General features: G+C 40.2%; 1 long non-coding RNA gene across 1 annotated transcript in view; it reads left to right on the forward strand.

The window, feature by feature from the left end:
- Positions 1-365: 365 nt before the first annotated feature.
- LOC104668677 overlaps positions 366-22479 on the forward strand; it is a 39169-nt gene continuing 17055 nt past the window's right edge. The window contains exon 1 of the long non-coding RNA XR_748869.2: positions 366-673. This is a non-coding gene — a long non-coding RNA (uncharacterized LOC104668677). The remainder of the gene's footprint in view (positions 674-22479) is intronic.

A 22479-nucleotide genomic window follows, 5' to 3' on the forward strand; every position in this document is an offset into this window, starting at 1 on the left:
AAGTTTACTAGCGTTTACTAGCCAATTATCTTATATTTTTAGCCTGTGTAGAATATTTAAAGTGTATTGTCCACGACCCTCCTTTTTAACCCATTTTCGATGGGTTTAGTATTGCCCGACATAAGGAAATGCAACTGTTCAGGTCTGATTTCCTGTTGTTTCTCAGATACCGATAGGGCATCATACACATAAATGACAAATAAGACTTCTGAACTGTTTGCAATTTGGGAAGGGGAGGCTCGTGGGTTGTTCGTTGGCGAAATGATTTGTCAAACATCAGTTCGAAATTATTCGGGGGTTCTTCGCCCTCCACTTTCCCATAGCGCGTTTTCCTTTCTCCCACAGAGATATAATAGAAACTAATCTTCAAAATCCAAACATTCCAAGCCCCGTCCTTTTGTGCAGGCATCTCGCTGTCTGCGCTGGGCACGGAGCGGCGCGCGCGCGCCCGCCTTTCCCTCGGCGGCCCCCGGCGGCTCGGACCCGGGCCGGCAGACAGGCCATCCATCATCCGCCCTCCTCCCGCCGAGCGCCGCCGCCGCGGCCAATCCGGCGGCAGGTGGGACCGCACCTGCGGGACTGCCCGCCGCTTTCCTCCGCTCTCTTCGCCGCGCCTCGCGTGCTAGCGGTGTCCTTGTGAGCCACTGCTTTCTCCAAGGCCAGAACGGGACAGGTACGCTCGGGTGACAGGGACCGTATGTGCGCTAAGCCCGCGGCTGGCAGCCAGGGGGGCGGCTGGAACGTGGGAGGACACGCTCTCCCTTAATGCACACGCGTGCTTTGGTTGGGTGTGTCATCTCTGTGTGGACACACGGGCCCTTACTGGGTTTAGTCTCTTAAAAAGTTGAAGAATTAAGATGCTTACCTTTGGAAGGGAAGTGTAACTGAGAACACGTTTTAGTGATAGAATGTGTTGCCTCTGGTCTGTTTGTTGGGTGAACCCATGGTGGAGTTTTCAAGTCACGTCTGAATTCCGCATGCCCGCTACACACTTCAGGCAGTATACCCCCAAGGCCTAAGTGAGAAATATTGACTCAACGCTAAAGATTAAATAGTATCCATAGGATACGAAAATTACCCCAAACAAAACCTAACCCAGACCTAAAGGGCCATGAAAAGATTGTAACAACTTAAAGAAAAAATAGGACTTCAAACCACAGAGAAGCTTTCATTTTCCAAATAGGCAAATTATTTGTAGTGCAATCCGCTTGTTTTTGTGGGGGCTAAAGCGGGTGTAGAGTTGCTTGGCTGTTCTGTGGAGGCAGCTAGATAAGTCCTGCTGGCATGTTATGGATTTTGTAAGTGGGCTCAATAACTCCCTTTGGTTTAAAATGTCCAAAACATATTTTATCATGTAATTTGAGAACAAATGAGAACAAGCAGAATGCCTGCCTCCCCCGATATGTTCCAGGAGTGTGTCTATGTAGATGTCAATTATGTAAGTGCAAGGCCTTGGAAAGCAACAGCCCTGCAAGGTGGCTTCAAGGCTTCAAGATTTTTCAGAAAAGCATATTTCTTAAAGAAAAATACAAAATAAAAATAACAGCAACCACAGCCACAAGCATTACCCTCGAACCTCCTGCCCCTGTCTTGCTTCTGAGTCATAAATCATGAAAAAGAGAGAGACAATGACTCCAGTTTTCCTGCCTTTAACAACTGGAACTGCTAATGCCAAAAAGAAAGAGAAATAAACAGGCGAGCTGTATTGCTGCAGAAGAAGGAGAGGTGTGCTTGGGAAACTGGAGGTTTCTCATCTCTAAGGACTTCCCATTCCTAAAAAGGGTCTCTCCCTTTGAAGTTAGTGGTTCTCAAACCTGTCTTCATGTGAGATTCACACAGGCTTTTGTTTTTGTTTTAAGAAATACAAATGCCAAAATTAATACTCTGGTTTGATTGGTCTGGGGTGTGGTGGAGGCAGAAGCACTTTGGGGTTAGACATAGGTATTTTGGGAAAACCTTTCCAATCCTTGGCATGTGCAGCCATCCAGCTGTGCATTCCAACCCTGTTCTGTTTCATGGAATACATGAGATGTTATTTGACTCTATTTCATGAGATATATGAATGGGATTCATGGGATAGTATTCGGTTCTGTTTGACGGGATACAGTTGTCCCCCCATCCCACAGTTGTCTCCTCTCACCACTCAAACATATGCACAGAACCCACACTGGGTAAACAAGACCTCTCTTTTTTTTCTTATCCACCACTCAGTTCTATTACCATTTTAGTGTCTTCATTCTGGTTGTTAAAATGTATCACTCCTCATTTTAACACCTCGATAGCAGTTCGGGATGTTTTTTTATTTGCTATTGATGCATTTATATTTACGTACTATTATTTAAAATACTGACTTTTGGGGATTGGAAAGCAAGTGATAGACTTGCTGTGAAATGTTGAAGTCTGAAATGTTTTTGTTAGAACCTGGAAGCCCAGCGTGGTGAAGTTCCCCCTTCAGAGCATGGCCTTTGTTCATCCCCTTCAGGCCCACCTGAGCCACTGAGGATTGCCCACAGAAGGCTGGCTGCACATTTTGTATGAGCAGAACATTCTTCCTGTCACCAAAGTGGAACTGAAGTTTCTCTTTCCCTTGGATTTTCTCACTCTCCATGGCCAGCAGCACCACATTTCTGGATTACGTTGTACACTTTACCTTGAGAGATAGGTGATCTGTTCTTTGATTAGACACCCTGACCTTTTATGAGTGTTGATCATTGATCATGATCTGGGCTGGATAGAAAGCTCTTGACTCTGAAAAGTTACTCTGCTGCCAACACCACAGGGAAATGCAATTTCTGAGTCCCGGTAGTCACTGCAGCAGGACTCCCCCCAATTAGGATTTCTCTTGTTATTATTTTACTTTCTTAGAGCAAGCTGCCGCCTCTACTATCCAGCTCTAGATTTTAGTTACAGTAATCAATTTCTCTGTGTAACTGGCTGTAATTGTTGGCTTGGATATTGAGCTTTGATGGAGCTTAGACATAGAGTGTTCCCGTGAAGGGTCTTCTCCATACCTAGCAGACAGATGGGTAATAATGCCATACATTAATACCTCCACATTGGTTTATGTGTGTTTGACCACAGTGCAAGCATAATTATTTTTGCCCAGTAAAAGCTATTAGGGATCTATTTGGTAGGTTTTACGATCAATAGCTCCTGTGATATTTGTGTAGCAGCCACAGAATAATCAATTGAAGGTCATATAAAGTAAATTACCATCCTCCTATAATGATTCTTTTTTCTAGATGAAAACTGGGTTTTATTATTTCATCAGGAGCCTCTCACGATGCATGCTCTGTCTGTTTGAGAAAGAGAGATATAAAAATTGTGAGTGTGTTTTGAACATAGTATTAATATCCATTACTTGAATTTATGGTATTGGATTATTGAATTAGTGGATTCACACTGGAATTCCTTCAAAACCCTTTCTTATGTACTCAGTGACACACTTAATAACAGTCGAGAGCAAATGGACGCCTTTGCCGCATGGTGGAGTGAGTCACTTTGCAAAAGTCAATCTTGGTAGCTGTCTCTTTAAAGCAAATTTAGAGTTGGTTAAATGTGTTATATTGACAGTGTGACCGACTGAGCTTCTCTCTGCAAACCTTTTGGAGAGTGACTGGTGAACTAAGCAGGAGATGGAGCCAGGAATGCTGAATACTAATGAATAGTCCATGAGTAGCTCAAGGTGAAAGGGGGGCAAGTGGTGGGCGGAGAGGAGAGAGGCCTGTGCACCTGCTCTTCAGCCAGGCCTCTCCATTACTCGAGATGCCTAACCTGGATTTCAGACTGGCAGTGCGAGCCAGAGTGATGGCTGTGCCTCTATAAAAGATTGTAATTTGCCAACCGGAGGCATGCAATCCCCCAACTGTCTTAAAGGGACCCATTTTCAAAGTGTAGCCTTTCTTTTTGTGGGTGCAATCAGTTGTGCACTGAAAAACTGCAGCCACAGTTGGATAACTGCAGGCACAACAGGCCACGAGAGGCCTCTTTGCTCCAAATTTTGTACCTGCGACTAATTGCACTTACAGAAAATGGGAGTGTGGTAGGAGCTTTTTTAAAAAAATTGGGGCCAGTAAATTCTCCATGGAGGAAATAGGCAAGGAAAGAGACAATTACTCACTTTCTTAAGGACAAAGGCAAATGGAGACATCCTTTCCTTGACACACCCCATCTAGTCTATAGAGCATGGTCTAGAAGCCAAATACCAGGTACCACAAATGCCCTGATCATCTGGGACATTGCCTGGTACTCAGTAACAACTTGCAAATGTACAAGAAATAATCTACTGGAAAGTAGCCCAGAGAAGACATTAGTGAGTTTGAGACGATAACTCTGGTGATAAATTAATGAAGTGTTTTATAATAAATAGCAGAGGGGATTTTCTTTCTATTTAAATAGCTATTGTTGTTACTTCTCATTTGCTTTGCAGATAACTCATGCAAAAATTAAGATATTAGTGACTCTAGATTTTATTCAAAAGGTAAATCAGGAGCCTCTTTGCACTTACATATATTTATAAATGTACATACATAAGATATGTATGTATTTATACATATATAAATTATATATGGTATATCTGTATATGCACATATATACACATATTTTATACATACACTTTTTTTTTTGAGAGATAGTCTTGCTTTGTTACCCAGGCTGTAGTGCAATGGTGCAATCTCAGCTCACTGCAGCCTCCGCCTCCCAGGTTCAAGCAATTCTCCTACCTCAGCCTCCCGAGTAGCTGGGACTACAGGTGTGCACCACTGTGACTGGCTAATTTTTGTATTTTTAGTAGAGATGGGGTTTCACCATGTTGGCCAGGCTGGTCTCTAACTCTTGACTTCAGTTGATCTACCAACCTCAGCCTCCCAAAGTGTTGAGATTACAGGTATGAGCCACCACACCCGACTACATACACTTACTTTAATTACTTTTTTGATGAGCCTAGGGAAAGGGCAGTCTTGTCTCTTTTTTTTTGACAGAGTTTCACTCTTGTTGCCCAGGCTGGAGTGCAATGGCACAATATCAGCTCACCACACCTCTGCCTCCCAGGTTCAAGTGATTATCCTGCCTCAGCCTCCCAAGTAGCTGGGATTACAGGCACGCATCACCACACCTGGTTAATTTTGTATTTTTAGTAGAGACATGGTTTCTCCATGTTGATCAGGCTGGCTCACCTCCTGACTGCAGGTGATTCGCCCACCTCGGCCTCCCAAAGTGCTGGGATTACAGGCGTGAGCCACCGCGCCTGGCCCAACCTTGCTTTTTAAGGTATGCACAAATACAACTTGGGTGACTACCAAGTCCTGGTGGGTGAATTTCCTGCCTGGGGGCTTGTGAAGTTATGTCTCACAAGGAACCCAGCTTACCATCTATTCTGTACAATTTAGTGACGGGCAAGTTGAGACTCAAAACCTTGTTTTCTACCTTTTGCAGATGACCATAAATTAAGCTCATAGCCTGGGAATTGTAAATAAAATATGAAATAACATTTGTATTTTGAGACACTGTTCTTATAGAAATAGTTTGAAATATAATTTTATCCCAATAACAAATTTAATTACCAAACAAAACAAGCAAAGGTTTTAGTAGTTCTTATTGTTCCCAGGAAATTGATGACAGAGTAGTGTAACAGGAATTAAAAATTGAAGAAGTACAGACAGAAATATAGAGCAATAGAATAGAATAAAGAGCACAGAAATAAATCCATGTATTTGTGGTCAACTCGGCAAGGGTGTCAATAATACACAACAGGGAAAGTATTGTCTTTTCAACAAATAGTGTTGGGACAACTGGATGTCCACATGCAAAAGAATGATAGTGTACCTGTATCTTATACCATACATAGAAGTTAACTCAAAATGGAGTAAAGACCTGAATCTGTAAAACTCCTAGAAGAAAATATAGGGGGGAAATGTCACGACACTGGTCTTGGAAATGATTTCATAGATATGACACCAAAAGCACAAGCAACAAAAGCAAAAGTAGACAAAGGGGAACAAAAGCTTTTGCATAGCAAAGGAAACAGTCAACAGAGTAAAAAGGCAACCTACAGAATGGGAGAAAGTATTTGCAAACTATTCATCCAACGGGATTAATGTCGAGAATTTATACAACTAAATAGCAAAATAATAATAATAATGATAGCCAATTGTTTAAATGAGCTATGAACTTGCATTGACATTTCTCCCAAGAAGACATACAAATGGCCAACAGGTATATGAAAAACAAGATGCTTAGCATCACTTATCATAAAAAATGCAAATCAAAGCCATAATGAGATAGTACCTCATACTTGTTAGGATAGCCATTTTCAAAAAAACAAATGACAAGTGTTGAGGGATGTAGATAAACTGGAATCCTTGAACACTGTTGGTAAGAATGCCAAGTGGTATAGCCACTATGGAAAACAGTATGAAGATTTCTAGAAAAGGTAAAATTAGAACTGCCATATGATTCACATATCTCACTCTGGGTATTTATCCAAAAGAATTAAAATCAAGATGACAAAGGGGTATTAATACTCCCATGTCACTGAAGCATTATTTACAATAGCTGAGATGTAGAAGCAAGTGAAATGTCCATCAGCAGATAAATGTATACATAAAATGTGGTATATACCTACTATGGGATATTATTCAGCCTAAAGAAAAGAAGGAAATCCTACAATATGTGACATGATGTGATATTATGAAAAATATATTTGGTCTTGGTCCCCACTTCCTGGCCTGTAACTCCTAAAATTCTTGGAATTGCTAAAGACAAAAGTGTGTTTTTGTATGCTTGAGGCCTTGACTAATGGCTGGCAGTCCCTAATAGCTTCAGGATGGGACTTATCACTGCAAAGATGAAGAGAGGATTAGAAGGTTGGGACTTTTAACCCCATCCTTCAACCACCTAGGAGAAGAGAGGGACTGAAGGTGAAGTTGGTCACCAATGACCAGTAATATAACCAGTCATGAGGTAATGAAATTACCATAAAGGACTGGGTGTGGAGAGCTTCTGGAAAGCTGGAGGCTCCTGGTGGGTGGTGTGCCTAGAAAGAGAATGGAAGCTCCGTGCACCTTCCCCCATATCTTGCCCTATGCTTTTTTTTTTTCTTTTTTTCATATGCAACCTTCATGATATCCTTTAATAATAAATCCATAAATGTAAGTAAGTGTTTTCCTGTGTTCTGTGAGCCACTCTTGTAAATTAATCAGACCCAAGGAGGGGGTCACTGGCTATAAATTCCAATTTATAGCTGGCCAATCAGAAGCACAGGTGAAACAACCTGGGGCTTGTGATTAGCATCTGAAGTGGAGGCAGTCTCATGAGATGGAGCCCTCAACCTGTGGGATATGAGGCAATCTTCAGGTAGATCACATCAGAGTTGAATTGCAGGGTGCCCGGCTGATGTCCGTTGTAGAATTGATTGCTTGCTTAATGTGTGGGGAAAACCACCCCAACTTGTGGTGTGTCAGAAGCATGTTGTGAGACAATAGAGAAACTGAGTTTGTATTTTCCACTCAATGTGGATAATACTTGAGGACGTTATATTAGGTGAAATAAACTAGTTGCAAGGTACAAATGCTACATGTTCCCACTCATTTGAGATGTTTAAAATAGGCAAACTCATAGAGGCTGAGAGTAGAATGGGGCTGCCAGGGCCTGTGGGGAGGGAGAGATGGAGAGTTGGTAATCAATAGGTATAAGGTTTCAGCTATGCAAGATGATTAACTTCTAGTGATCTACTGTGTAGTATTGTACCTATAGTTAAAATATTGTATTGTACACTTAAACATCTGTTAACGGGTAGTAGATTTCGTGTTAAGTATTCTTACCACAATAAAATAAAAGTAGAAATTTTTAAAAAAAGAAAAGAAAAAGAGACAGTTCAAGATATGAGAAGACACTCTTGGAATAAGGTGATTAAAGGCCAGAAGTCCTCCAATTCAGCCCATCTACTGCCTCCTTAATGCAACATGAATATAAATCACATTTTGAAACTTGGGTGTGTTTTCCCATAGAGTAACACTGAAAGGAATTATTAGGTTCTCTCACATGTTTAATTAATAATTGGCTTTTAATGTAAATATGAAATTCAGCAAAACCACACTGAATGGATTTTGGTATCGATAACGGCATTTGTTTTCATCTAGGTATGTTGACCTGGGAATCTAGTCTCCCTAGCAAAACCCCTCCAAGAGAATAAAATGCCACTAGAAATACCAATGGGCCCCCAAGCAGCTTATTAAGAGCCACCCAACCTGCATCGTAATGGGAACATTTGAGATTGTGGAGCTAGCTACCTTTTCGTCTTTCCCCACCTTTCCTTTCATGACACATTGTGTAAATGAAGCTTCTACCATTATCCTTTGGAGAGTAAATTAAATAAGGGATGATTTTCCCTTATTCATTCAGCTGGACTTCGGCATTCAGGTTTGGTCCCAAACTTCAAAGCAGGGTGGAGAACTTCTAGAGAGTTCAGAGAAGAGGAATATGAATGATATAAGCCATAGAATATGAGCTTTGTTCAGTAAATTGTTCTACAGAAAAAGAAGGTAAAAGATGATAGGAGTATGAAATGATGAAGAGGAAATGGCAAGATTATTTTTCTTCAGGGGTAAAAGTAATAACATTTGGGGAAATGGGCTTAAATTAGGAGCAATTTTACATGTATAGTAAAATATTCCATGAACTGTGAAAGCTAAAAAATAAAGTGAAACCATAAAATGGCAATTCTTATAGGTCAAAAATGCCCTATGCAAATGAAGTGTTCAATAAAAAAATAGCTGTTATTGGAACTGATTGATGATGATGATGATTAGAATTATTTCCTTGCAAGTTTCAGTAACAACTTGGCACTTTCTAGTCTTTCTTAGTACTTGCCTTGCTGAACCCCAACCTTGGATTAGCACCACCATGTTCCTGCTCCATACTTGTGCTGGAAGCTTTGCTTGGCTAATTGTGGCTGATCCTGACTAATCTTGGTTTCACTAGAAAGAATAAAATCTTGGCTGGGCATGATGGTGTGTGTGGATGTAATCCCAGCTATTCAGGAGGCTGAGGCAGGAGAATCACTTGTGCCTGGGAGAAGGAGGTTGCAGTGAGCCGAGATTGTACCATTGCACTCCAGCCTGGGCAACAAGAGTGAGACTCCATCTCAAAATAAACAAACAACAACCAAGCAAACAAACAGAATAAAATCTTAAGCCTCTAGTGGACTCTCACCACTGTCCTGCAGCTTTATAAAGTTTCCCTATTGAATTGAGTTTCCAAGACAGTGTCTTCTCCCTACTCAAACCAGTGGTTTACACTAAACTGACCCTGCCTCAACTTTCACTTGGAAAGTAAATGCTGTCAATTGAGAAATACCTCATCTTTTACTTCATTTTTTAAATAGTTTTAAATTTTTTAATTCACCGATATCCACACTGTCTTTTTTCCTTCAAGATTACAACTGCTGAAAGGTGGCTTCTGTTTTCAAAGGTCAGGGGTTTTCTTTGTTTTGTTTTTTAAGATCTTATCCTCTCATCCTTCTGAAGGATTCTATAGACTTTGGGTCATGACTCTCCTGCATCCAATGTACCTTCTTTACCGAATCAGTGTACACAGTAGGCAGTATAAACACCTAAACAAAACAAACAAAAATCAAGCCCAAAAGATGATAACTGATTTCTATTTGGCAAAAGATGATAGTTGACCTCCTATATCCGTTGTTTCCTTCTCTCTTGGTACAAGAATCTATGCTTCTGTCTGGGTCCATGAACATCTGGAATGGGCAGTGTTCTCCAGCTTCTCTTACAGCTAAGTGAGGTCATGTGAATGCATAAACAAATGCAGTATTTCAAGCTCTTGGAAGCATCCTCAATGCAGGAATCTGAGCCATTCATCACTTCCTCCTATACTGATGTTGGCAGAGCTATGAGAGAGAAAGATCTTGGCCCCCGTTGTTAGGGGAGCCACCATAGCAGCTCTGGACTTCTTACCTCCTAACATTATCAATTGGAGAGAAAAATAGACATCTACGTAGTGTAAGCTGTTGTTATATTTTCTATCACTTGCAGCCAAATCTAATCTCAGCTGATAAACGAACACTCCTTACAACTCATGTCCCTAAAACTGCCTCGCCCCTCAGCTTTTCTTCACAGACAGCATGTTGAGTTATCTCCATGTGCATCCTTCACATCCTCACTCCTGTCATGCCTCAACCTGGTCCAGCGTGGCTTCCACTGTCATCCTGTAGAAACTGCATTTGTCAGGTGCACTGACCTCCATCTGCCACTCCTCATCTTACCAAACAGAGCAGCAGCACTGGGCATCCTCCACTTTCTCACAAGTCTCTCTTTTCTAGAAGTCTGTGTTATCACTGTGTCCTGAGTTTTCCTTGACCCCTCTGGTTACTACTCCTCAGTCTCCTTTGCAATCCTACCTTTCAATTGTCTGCTCCTTCACTCCCCTGTTGGTTTCACAGGCATTTGGACCTAATGTATCTAAAATGAGACTCTTGATTCTCCCACCTCCCAAACCTGGTTCTACCTCAATCATCCTCATATTAGCAAATTCACTGACTTGATTTATCTAGAATGTGGGAGTCATATCCCATTCTGCTCTCTACCTCACTCCTTAGAGCACTCATCTCAAAGCAGTCCTGATGAGGTCCATCTCAAACATAAAAATCACATCTGTTTATTTCTACCCATCTTTACTTCTAACATCCTATCTCCTGGGTCCTAGAATGGCATCTGTTCTGATTTTCCAACTTTTCCTCTTTCCTATTCAATGCAAGATTAATATAAAGAAATAAAGCATATAGCTCTGCTGTTCCAAGCGCCACAGTAGATTGCTGCTGCATTGAGAACAGAATCTAAGCTCCTTATCCGGGAGCATATGGCCCTATAGAACATCATTATCCCTCACACAGGTTTTCTTTAAGTTCCTCCCAAAGACCAAAGTATTTCTTACCCCAGGACCTTTGTGCAAGCTAGTCCTTCTGTCTAGTAGTCTCTCCCCATGTCAGTTCTTGTGAGTGGCTCTTTCTCTCCATTCAGACCCCCTGTTAAATTGTATTGCCTCTGCAAAACCTTCACTGGCCACGTTGCTTAAGGAGACACACACCTATGTGTACTAATCCTTCATAACTCCCTGGTCTTTTATTCCTTTAGAGCAATAATCATTATTTTTCAAGTAATAATTTCTGGGGTTTATTGGCTTAATTGATTTTTAAACATTTTAACCACTTTATTGAGGTATTATTTATTTACCATAAAATTCATCTGTTTTAAGCAAACACTTGATGTTTTTATATTTTAATAAATTTACTGAGATATGCAGCCATCACCACAACTCAATTTTAGAACATTTCCCTCATGGCCATTTGGAGTCACTCTTCATTCCCCACTAGACCCGAACAATCACTAATCTACTTCTTATCTCTATAGACTTGCCTTTCTGAACATTTTATTTAAATGGAACCATATAATACATAGTATTTTGTGGCTGGCTTCTTTCATTTAGCATCATATTTTCACATCCATTTTATAAGTGATAACACATATCAGTACTTCATTCCTTTTTTATTGCCATATAAATTTCATTGTATGGATATACCACATTTGCTTTTTTACTCATTCATTGGTAGTTATTTGAATTGCTTCCAGTTTTGGGCTATAATGTATTATGCTGTCTAGTACTTACTACTTTCAACTATACTTTTTTTTTTTTTTTTTTTTTTTTTTGAGACATAGTCTCTCTCTGTCACCTAGGCTGGAGTGCAGTGGCCTGATCTTGGTTCACAGCAACCCCCACCTCCCAAGTTCAAATGATTCTCCTGCCTCAGCCTTCTAAGTAGCTGGGATTACAGGCGTGCACCTCACACCAACTAATTTTTGTGTTTTTAATAAATACGTGGTTCCGCCATGTTGACCAGACTGGTCTTGAACTCCTGACCTCAAGTAATCTGCCTGCCTCATCCTCCAACAGTGCTGAGATTACATTTTGAAACTTATTTTTATTATCTCTTTCCTAAACCTGTAAGCCTGGTAGCACTTGACTGCCTGTTTTGTCACCAATGTGTGCTTAGTACCTAGCAAATGCTTGCTATGACTAGAAGCTTAGTATTTGTTAAATGCACAAATCATAACTAACTCCATGTTGATTTCCAAATCTCTCTTTCTAATGATTAGAGGCCAATTTAGATGATTGTAGAGGCTAGGAAAAGGGTAATTTTCTAATTTTGGGATAACATCAGCTCTGGGTGGCATAATCTTCTGAATGTGCTTCTGCTTCATCTTGTTGTACCCACTGGAGAAATATCATTCTGGGTTGTGGGAAGTCCACATTCCTTGAGGGTGGTTTACTAAATGTCCATCTCTGACTCTCTGGAAAGTCTGAGAGCAAGCAAAAAGTATGACAATGTTATTTCGCATTTATCTGGAGCTCAGGAAAAGAATCTGAAAGCTTTTGGGAAGTCCCTTCCATACAGTTAAATTAGAGCACATGATCTAGGAACCTGTACCTGAGTGGAAAACTGGGAAGCAGTTTCTGGATGGCAATGTATGTAAATCTTGCCAAGCCTAGAATCCTGCTTTAGGCTTTAGTCCAAGTAGCTTAATTCAGCATCTAGCATGCAAGTTTAGGCAGAGTTTATTCCCCATGCCAACATTAAGGAGATTTGACTTTCAGAAACTGAGACTTAGAGTGCAGTGTGAACCAGAAGGGCTCTTTACCACCTAAGAAAGAGGTGGAAACTAGTAGTAGCTGTTATGAATATGCTCTTTATCTGTTTGTTTGAAACAGATACACTTTGCAAACATACCTTGGGTATGCAAAACAACTTTTGAAAAGAACTCTAATCCCCATTGCTTCTTTATGAAATCATTAAATAAAATTAGAGAATTTGTGAACTTATTATTGGAAACTACAAGCCCATTGAGAGCTGTGGTGATTGTATCCTGTTCCTAGGGGAAGAAGAGGTCCAAGAAAAACAGAAGCTGAGGAAGGGGCCTGTGAGAAGCCAAAAATGAGGCACATGAGACCAATCTAGCAGGGACTGGGAAGGGGCCAGGGTCTACATATCCATCAGGCTCGGGGAGGGAGGGTAAAGCCCTCTTCTTCCCCAGTAGGTAGGGCTGGCTTGGTTTTACTCAATAATTTAAGCAAAATCTAAGAAGACTGTAGCAAATAAATAAATAATGCCCCTATAAACATTGTATATTTATTGGAGGAAAACAGAAGGAAGCAACCCCAAACAATGTAAATGAGCTGATTTTTGGAAGAGTCATTGGAAAAGGTGTCCGATGTATGGGTCTTGTAACAAGAATTGAACTAGAACCTGCCTGTGTAGGATAGGAAGTCTTGGAACAGTTATTCACTCCTATAAGCTCAGTGCTTTGGGAGGCTGAGGCAGGAGGATCGTTTGAGGCCAGGAGTTCAGTTTGAGACCAGCCTGGGCAACACAGCAAGACCTTGTTTCTACATAAACAGAACAAAACAAAAATTAGCTGGGCATGGTGGCATGTACCTATAGTCCCAGTTATTCAGGAGACAGAGGCTGAAGGATCACTTAGGCCCAGGAGTTCGAGGCTGTAGTGAGCTGTGATTGCACCACTGTACTCCATCCTGGGCAACAGAGTAAGACCCTGCCTCAAAAAATAAAATAAAATTTAAAAAATGAAAATAAACAAAATGGAACAAAGATGGAGACCAAAAAAACAAGATTTTAATAGAACTAATGGGAAGAGCAGGATGATTTCCTGAGGGCTGCAGAGTTTCAGGGGCAACTAGGAGGACATTTAGTACCCAGAGATGAGCCAGCTGGAAACGACTGGGAAACAGGGAGTAGACACTTAGAATATGTCATTGTGGGATACGGTTGGGGAAAACAGTGGACTTGATAAAGAGGCCTAGGTAATACTCAAGTTAAAGCAGAGGATAGAATTACTGGGAACGAGTGACTTTGGTTGTGGAGAGAAGGGTTTTGACTTGGAAAGGAAGGTGGGCCAAAACGAACTAAGCAAACCCAAAGACTTTAACTAAATCAATTACGTTACCAGAATACAAATAAATCTGGAAGTATGTAGAATCTAAAGCCGCCTATTGAGGTGTGAGGTGCGTTGAGCTAGTTTACATAATAAGACTCAGAACCCATGACCCATTCCCTGGTGAAGGCTAGCTGAATGCTATGTCACTCTAACATAGTGTTTCTCCTTCTGCTTGTCCCACGTTGCTTTCCTCTCCTGTGTTGCATAGCATTTCCTTGAAGAGAAATCACATGTAAAGACTGGTTTAAAATGCCATCTAAATGATACTCTTCCCCGCCATGAAGTCATGGAAAAAGTAAAAAATGAACCCTAGCATAGACAAATTTTAGCCAAATTGGGAACAATTTCCACTAACTGGAGTATTGATGAAATCAATCTATCATCTGTGCTGTGCCATCAGAGTTTAAGTTAAAAGATGCTTTCTTTGCTCTTCCAGCCTCCCCTCTCAACTCTCCACCCCCACTGCCTCCCAGGAGAATCACCCTTTAAGCTGTTTAACAACATACTATGTACCTGCAAGATTTTTGAGGCTCTCGGAATTTAGTTTCTCCCTTCTATCTCCTCTTGATTAATAGTTAACTTTTTAATATTGCTAGGAATTCTATATTTCCAAACAAAGACACAGATGTTGTCGAGTATATGTAATGGGAGAGTTGTGTGGCATTAGGTGGGGAATCACCTTAATGGGAGATGTGATCCCTACAAGAAGAGTCCTTAAGGGCAGGTAAATTCTATGGGGTGTAGTTTTTATGTATAAATTTAATTTATTACATTCCAGGCAGTAGGCTTAGGATAACATCCAATTTTTGTCTAGCAGAATCACTGGTATTAAATACTTGGAATTGGGCTAGGGCAATTGACATGAAACTGATAGCAGCTGAGGCTCTGAGAAGAGATTTTAGTCAGCACCCAAGTGGAGAGTGAGTGGTGCTCCACAGTGCTCTACTCAGTACTAGTTCTGGATGGAGGGCACTTTGGTTAACCATGAGTACAGAGGGAACAACAGCAACCGTAACTTGAAGGGCAAAGAAAATGACATGCCAAATGTGATAAATGGTGTATGCTCTGTTGTCAGAACCAGAGAAAAAGTCAGAACAGTTTGGCTCAATCAGTAAAATACAAGAAGACTTGGTGTTTATGAAATTGGAGCAAAAGCCAAGAGAATAGACTGGGTAACAGGACAGAAATACACCACTAAAGTATAAGTTGTGAGAAAAGCCAAAGTGAGAGACTGATAACAGGAGAAAGGATTGCACACGTAGCAGGCGATGGGGCAGCACTACGGGAGTGTGTTCCTTCACCCTGTCCAGGGGCTTCCTTCCCTTTGGGACCCAGTGGAAAGTAAATTGTGAGCTGGGGATGCAGCTTACTATAGGATGCAAGCCAGTCCGTCAGTTTCTTAAAATTAATTGCTGTGGGGCCAGGTGCAGTGGCTCACGCCTGTAGTCCCAGCACTTTGGGAGGCCGAGGCGGGCGGATCACGAGGTCAGGAGATGAAGACCCTCCTGGCCAACATGGTGAAACCCCATCTCTACTAAAAATACAAAAAATTAGCCAGGCGAGGTAGTGTGCCTGTAGTCCCGGCTACTAGTGAGACTGAGGCAGGAGAATCGTTTGAACCCGGGAGGCAGAGGTTGCAGTGAGCCAAGATCATGCCACTGCACTTCAGCCTGGCGACAAAGCGAGACTCCGTCTTGGGAAAAAAAAAAAAAAAAAAAAAAATTAGGTGCTGTGTTAGGCTGTTCTTGTATTGCTATAAAGAAATACCTGAGACTGGGTAATTTGTAAGAACATAGATTTAATTGGCTCACAGTTCTGCAGGCTTTACAGGAAGCATGGTGCTGGCATTTGCTTGGTTTCTGGGAAGGCTTCAGGAACCTTCCAATTATGGCAGAAGGTGAAGGGGGAGCAAACATCTGATGTGGCAGAGAGGGAGCAAAAGACAGACAACAGGAGGGGAGGTTCTACACATTTAAACAACCAGATCTCACAAGAATTCAACCACTATTGCGAGGACAGCACCAAGCCATGAGGGATCTACCCCCATGACCCAAACACCTCCCACCAGGCCCCACCTCCAATATGAGGGATTACAATTCAACATGGGATTTGGTGGGGACACATATTCAAACTATATCAAGTACAAGTTTGAAAATTACCATTTACAGGTGGCAGAGAGAAACAATTGCAAAAAACAATAGACAAATAGCTAGGAGGTGAGATCTGGTTGACATATCTTGCTGACTTGCCCTGGAAAAATTTGGTATTATAACCCCATCAACAGAATAGCTAGGAGGTGAGATCTGGTTGAAATATCTTGCTGGCTTGGCCTGGAAAAATTAGTATTATAACCCCATCAACAACAGTGTTCCTTCTGCTTCCCTTTCTAGGAACCATCCTTAAAAATTCTAAGCAACCTGGAAGGGGAGATTAGAATAAAAAGCCTAGTGGACATTTATGTACCTGCCTGTGACTAAGCTAAAGATAATAGCATGTAAATTTATCTGTGGTGGGTTGAATCATGCCCCCCTGCTCCCCACCAACCACCAAAAAAGAAAAAAAAAGTACAAGTCCTACTCCTGGGTACCTAAAAATATGTTACCTTGCATGGCAAAAAGTAACCTTGCAAATGTGATTACATTAAGGTTATTGAGATGGGAGATTATACTGGATTGCCCAGTGTATTTACAAGGGTCCTTTTAAAAGGGAGCCAGGAAGATCAGAGGTAAAGAAAGAGATGTGACTAAAGCACAGGTGGGAGTGATAGTGATGTGGATCCAGGAACCAAAAAATGCACTTGCCTTCTAGAAGCTGAATAAAATAAGGAAACAGATTCTCCCCTGGAACTTTCAAAGAAGCACAGCTCTCCCACCATGTTTCAGACTTCTGACCTCCAGAACTGTGAGATAATAAGTGTGTGTTGTTTTAAGCCACTAAATTTGTTACAGCAGCAATAGGAAACTAATGCATCTCTTAAGGAGCATTCCAGGAAATAATAACATTATATGCTTTGGCATCTGTGGAAATGAGGACTGTTTGAGAGAAATTATGCTGATTTATAAAGTAATTACCAGTGATACATCAGAGTTAGATACTATGCAAAGCTCAGTATGAGTTGGATACTATGAGCTTTGCATGTATCTAACTGTGGTGTATCATATCAGTTACACAAAATAAACTAAAATGCAATTGCAGAATTAAAGCAAAACTTGATCACATTTAAGAGTAGGAACTATAATGAAGAAAGGAAAGACAGAAAGTTCTACTAGTGATATCATGAACCAACTTCATACACTGAAGAACTATAAAAAATGGTAAGAATATGGTATTAGTTTGTAAGAGTATATAGACAGTGATAACAAAATGAAGATAGACTCTTAGAATTTATACAGTTTATGGAAGAAGGAGACAGGACAACTAGAACAGAAACAATAGTTGAAGACAAAATTAAAGAAAACTTTACTGAATTTAGAAACAATCTGGATATGTATTTCAGATGGGCCCACAGCTTTTCAAGCGAACTCAGTGAAAAGATAAGCAGGCTGAGAAGATTATTAAATTATTAAAGTAAGCATATAGACATACAGAAATTTATTAAAACAAAGAAACAAATTACCTGTAACAAAATAAAATGAGCTGACCATAGACACTTCTGCTGAAATGCTAAAGGTAATAGAGAAGCATTTACCTAGATCTGTGGAAAATTGACAGTGACTCATCTATTTTTGTCACTAATAAAGCTTTCCTTTCCCCTAGTAGATAAATGCTTCCTATGCACATTTTCAAATCTCAAAACTGATCATCTTTGTACCATAATTGTTGAAAAAAAAATTCACATTTGTGACTGACCAATTGAGAGATGAACCAAAGTTAAGAAATTAGGAATGGGGCTGGGCGCGGTGGCTCACACCTGTAATCCCAGCACTTTGGGAGGCCACGGTGGGCGGATCACGAGGTCAAGAGATTGAGACCATCCTGCTGAAGATGGTGAAGCCCTGTCTCTACTAAAAATACAAAAATTAGCTGGGCGTGGTGGCACATGCCTGTAGTCCCAGCTGCTTGGGAGGCTGAGACAGGGGAATCACTTGAACCCAGGAGGTGGAGATTGCAATGAGCTGAGATCGCACCCCTGCACTCCAGCCTAGCGAAAGAGCAACACTCTGTCTCAAGAAAAAAGAAAAAAATCAGGAATAGGGATTACATGGCATAAAACAGTCCCATCTTCACTTTTGTAAGTTGGATTCCTATGTTAGAAATACAAATTGGGAAACCAATTTAGAGTATTATGTGTTGAGAGCTATATTCTGCCACGATGATACACAATTGGCCCTGCCTTGCTATCCTTAACTGCCCCTAACACAGCTCCCAGAACCAAGGAAGGAGTGTAACACGGTATCACTTGATAACTCAGCGTGACCACTACTTAAAACAATAACCAATGATACTCAGTTTCAGTCTTAATTATAGATGGTACCTCTACATGTTTAGGAAACAATGCTCAGCTAATCATGAACTATCGCCTTCTTTCCTTCCTCGGCTTTCTAGAAGATGTACACAACAATGAAATGAGAACCACTTAGTTTCCTAGGAAATGGCCCAGTGAAATTTTTGCACATCAAAACTTGAATGACCCAAGCCACTGATTTCAGGTTTCCATTTTTGTTTTTGACGGAGAAAACTATTATGATAGTCTTAAGAGGGGCAGTATCTCTCATGAGACTTCGTTTCCTCAAGATTTTTAATTATAAAAAGTACTATATGGGAGATTAATATTTTAATATACATTTCTTTATACCTATACCCACATATAGAAAAAAATACAAAAATGTGTTTCCTTTTCGCTGGCACTATGTTTTTGTTATTCCTTCTCTACTCAGCTTGTAAACTCACTTCACTCTGCTCTCTCACCTCACATCAGCCCAGCTCCCTACAGGGAAATAATATGAATTGCGCAGGGCTGATTCTTTCATATGTTCAAGCACATTCATTCTTATACAGTTGTAATCCTTTGATCCTCTATGGGTGGATATAGATGGTGCATGTGATTGTGTGTGTGTGTGTATGTTTGTGAGTGATTACTTGTTTTCCAAAAATAGGCTGTATGCTTCCTATATAAGTGTCTTCCTACTGAGTAGTTCTTCATGGAGTTCTCTCTAAGTCAATTGATATGGCTCTAATTTATTCTTTTTAGTTATTGCATACTATTCCATGATATGAATGTATTATGCTTGATTTAGTTTTTCTTTCTTTGTACCCATGAAGAATGCTATGTGATATATATATATGTTTGTTATATCACTCTTGACTATAGTATTTCAGGTTGAATAATATATACATACATACATATATATTTTACACGCACACACACACACACACACATTCTGCATATTGCCTAAAAGTGGAAGGCTTTTACTTCTTGAGATGGATTGGTAGGAATGGAACTGCTGAGTGGAAGAATACACATACACACATGTGTGTGTATGATATGAATGTGTATGTATATATATAATATGTATGTGTATGTATACAAATATATGTATGCACACATATATTTTTTAAATTTACAGTATGCTATCAGATTGCTTTTCCAAAATGCAAAAAACGTCTTCACATTTTTACAAGTGATATATGAATGTACCCTTTTCTGCACATTTCTGCCTGCACTTGGTGACTTTTTTAAAAAATATTGCCAACTTGATGGATATAAAGTGATACTTCACTATTTTGGTGCTTTCATTCTCCTGCCACCAAGTGAGTTTGACCATCTTATTTGCTCGTGGGTCATCTAAATTGGCACTTCTGTCGACTGTCTCCTCACAACCTGTGCTCATTCTTCTACTGGGCTGTTCATCTCCATCCTGGCATACATTAGCTATTAACCCTTTTTCTCTATTTCTTTCATATTTTAAAAATCTTTGTTTTAGCAAAAAAGGCAGAAGATTAAAGGATCTGAAATTCATTCAACGATGAAAGTGCTTAAACCATTCTATATTGGAGAGATTTACATTTTAATTGGTAGCAAGCTTGAAAAGAAAAGAATGAAGATCCTGGATACTTCTAATCATCAAGGAAAGGGTATAAACCAAACTGCTCTGATGGTCTGATTTGCACTTCTTCTACAGGTATTGAATTTGCACACTATAGTGTTTGGTTGTACAACAATGCAGAAAAGCTGAGTATGCTTCTGACTAAGTACTTCATATAAGTGGAATCATAACATATTTGTCTTTTTGTGACTAGGTTATTTTATTTAGCACAATGTCCTCAAGATTAGTTTGTGTTGTAGCATATGTAAGAATTTCCTTCCTTCTTCAGGCTAAATAACATTTCATTGTATGTTGCCATGGACTGAACATTTATGTCCACCGAACACTACTGTGTTGACACTCTTATCCCAATGTGATGGTTTGGAGGTAGGCTCATTGGAAAGTAACTGGATAATGAGGGTGGAGCCCTCATGAGTGGGATGGTGCCCTATAAAAGGCCAAAAAGATAGCTAACTCTCTTTCAACCAAGAGAGAACACAGCAAGAATTTGGCTGTCTACAATTCAGTAAAGGGCCCTCACCAGAACCTGATATGCTGGCAGCTTGATCTCTAACTTCCAGTCTCCAGAACTGTGAATGAATTTCTGTTGCTTATAAGCCACCAGTCTGTGATAATTCTGTTACAGCAACTAAAACTAACTAAGAAATATCCATGTAACACATTTTGCTTATCCATTTCTCCATCAATAGACCCCTGGGTTGCTACCACATTTTAGCTTTTGTAAATTATGCTGCTGTGAATTGATTTGAACATATTTTTTCAGGACCCTTTTTTCAGTTCTTTGAAGTATATACCCAGATGATGTAGAATTGATGGATGATATGGTAATTCTATTTTTTATATATTGAGGAACCACCAAACTGTTTTTCACAGTGGCTGTATCACTTTACATTCCCACCAAGAATCTATAGAATTCCAGTTTCTCCACGTGTTCACCAATCCTTGTCATTTTCTGTGTTTTTCTTTTCGATATTAGCCATCCTGTGGGTGTGAGATCGTATCTCATCATTTGCTTACTTGCCATTTGTATATCTTCTTTCGAAGGACCTTTTGTTACAAGGTTGCCAGAGGTTTGTCCCCACAAAAGGACCTGATATTCAGGGTTTTCTTTCTTTGTTTTTGTTTGTTTGTTTGTTTGTTTTTTCATGAGATGGGTTCTTGCCCTGTCATCCAGGCTGGAGTGCAGTGGTGCAAGCAGCCTCAAACTCCTGGATTCGGGGGATCCTCCCATCTCAACCTCCTGAGTAGCTGGGATTACAAGCACACGTTACCATGCCTAGCTAATTTTCTTTTACTTTTATTTTTTTGTAGAGACAAGATCTCCCTTTGTTTCCCAGGCTCATCTCAAACTCAAAAAGTCAGTGACAACAAGAGGTCTCTGGGTAAATACTTTTCTTAATCTCTATGTCATGTGGCCATTGGTGCCTAATTGGTTCAAATGTAGGCTCTATCACTACTTGTATAAACTTTGACAACTTAGGTACGATACTCACCTATAGGATGGACCTTGACTTGCTTTTCTGTAAGATTAGAAAAATATCTCCAGAAACTGTTAGTAGGATCAAGCATTAAAAGTACATGAAATTATTTTGAAATGTCTTTAAAATATAGAAATGCTACTACTTTGACAACTTATCAGAGAAGGCCGAATTTCATTCTGTGAGCTGTTAAGACCAGAAAAGTAATCATTCAACCCCTTGAGTTGAATGAATGAGAATAAGATAGCAATTTATGTTCAGATCCTTAAATATGTTTATACATTATAGAAAGCTCTGCTTCAGTAAAGGTGTCAGACTTGGCTGTGCTAGGATGGTCCTACTCAAAGGGTACGATTCCTAAGATAAGGTTTTGAGCAATCAAATCTGCTCCCATTCCGCCATCCAAAATTTCCAAAAGCACAGATGAACTACTGGCCAGTAAATGCATGGACGATCAGCCTTTTATAGATGAGAAACAAGGTCCTCGTGGGGGTGACAGGCAGTCAGAGCTTCGGCCAGAACCCCTAAATATGGCCCATGTTGTTCTCTGTACTTCCTCCTTATGGTAGACATGTGCTTTTTGTACTCAGAAATACTGTTTCTGCCATTCGCATTATATTTTTTAAGTCTGGGATATAAGTAATAGAATTAAATCCGTTGGTAGGCAAAGTGTGTTATGAATTATGGCAGTTTTCTGAAGAATTTAAGCCAAGAGGATATTTTTGGTTTGACTAAGTAATATAATTCAGGCCAAAATGGCTTCCAAATTTGAATTTCCAAAAACAGTGATAGTTCACCACTTCACTTGGCTGACATAGAGAAGGCGATCCCAACTTCTAAGATGAAATGAAACTTCTAGGAAAAATCAAAATCAGCCACTACATTTTATCTCTGGAGGGCATGGGAGGAAGAGGCAAGATAGGGATCATTACA

The sequence above is a fragment of the Rhinopithecus roxellana genome, chromosome 5 (assembly GCF_007565055.1).
Source record: "Rhinopithecus roxellana isolate Shanxi Qingling chromosome 5, ASM756505v1, whole genome shotgun sequence".
NCBI lineage: Eukaryota > Metazoa > Chordata > Mammalia > Primates > Cercopithecidae > Rhinopithecus > Rhinopithecus roxellana.